The sequence below is a fragment of the Octodon degus genome, unplaced genomic scaffold, assembly GCF_000260255.1.
Source record: "Octodon degus isolate 3935 unplaced genomic scaffold, OctDeg1.0 scaffold00198, whole genome shotgun sequence".
Taxonomy (NCBI): domain Eukaryota; kingdom Metazoa; phylum Chordata; class Mammalia; order Rodentia; family Octodontidae; genus Octodon; species Octodon degus.
In genome coordinates, this window is record NW_004524774.1 from 4106897 (window position 1) to 4107908 (window position 1012).

A 1012-nucleotide genomic window follows, 5' to 3' on the forward strand; every position below is an offset into this window, starting at 1 on the left:
GTGCTATACTCTGCCATTGCTGGCTGCAGCCTTTCAGTACTGGGATAAGAGACAAGATGAAGAAGGAAAGTGCAACCCCAGATTTTCATCCAACACAGAACAATTCTAAGGCATAATGAAATATAGGAAATCAGAAATTATAAATAACCTGGTGGAATTTTGTGAAATGATAACAGAATAAAAAAAATGGATGAGACTACAAAAAATAATCAGGTACAAAAAGAAATGGAAATGAATATGAAAGACTTTAGATCAGACACACATTTTAGATGAGGGCAGGCATGTTCAAGGTGGTATTACCATACAGAGACCTGCACTTTAAAAAGTAAAAGAGTTTAGAAAAATGATAGAACCCATGAATTCCCAACCTAGGAACGGAAAATAATTGATGAAACACATCCAGACAGAAATCTAGAATATTAAAAACCTTATTGAAAATATGTACAACAGATTGAATTAGGGTAAATATAGAATATCAGTTCTAGAAGACAGGATTGCACATAGTGAAAATGAAAAAAAAAGATATCTTAAAGATTGCAGGAGACCATCATAAAGTAGTCCAAAAGCTACAAGATAAAGGACACAAGAACAACTTAAGGTTGACTGGAATCAGGGAGAAAGCTGGAGGTAGTGTACATGGCACAAAAATTATTTTCTCAAAACTAATGGCAAAAATGTCCAAAACATCAATAAAGAATTTGAGTTACAAATAATTGAAACATATAAGGCTCTAAATAGTAATGATCAAAATAAATCCACACCAAGGCATATAATAATCAAGATTTCAGAAATTCAGGAAAAAATGAAATATTAAAACTGAGTACATCAGAAAAGGGTCTGCTCTCTAGAATCTATAAAGAACTAAAAAACACCAGGTCCCCAAAATCTAAAGACCCAATCCAGAAATGGGCATCCGAGATGAACACACGCTTCTCAGAGAAAGAAATTAAACAAGCGAATAAATACATGAAAAAATGCTCCACATCGCTAGCCATTCGTGAAATGCAAATTA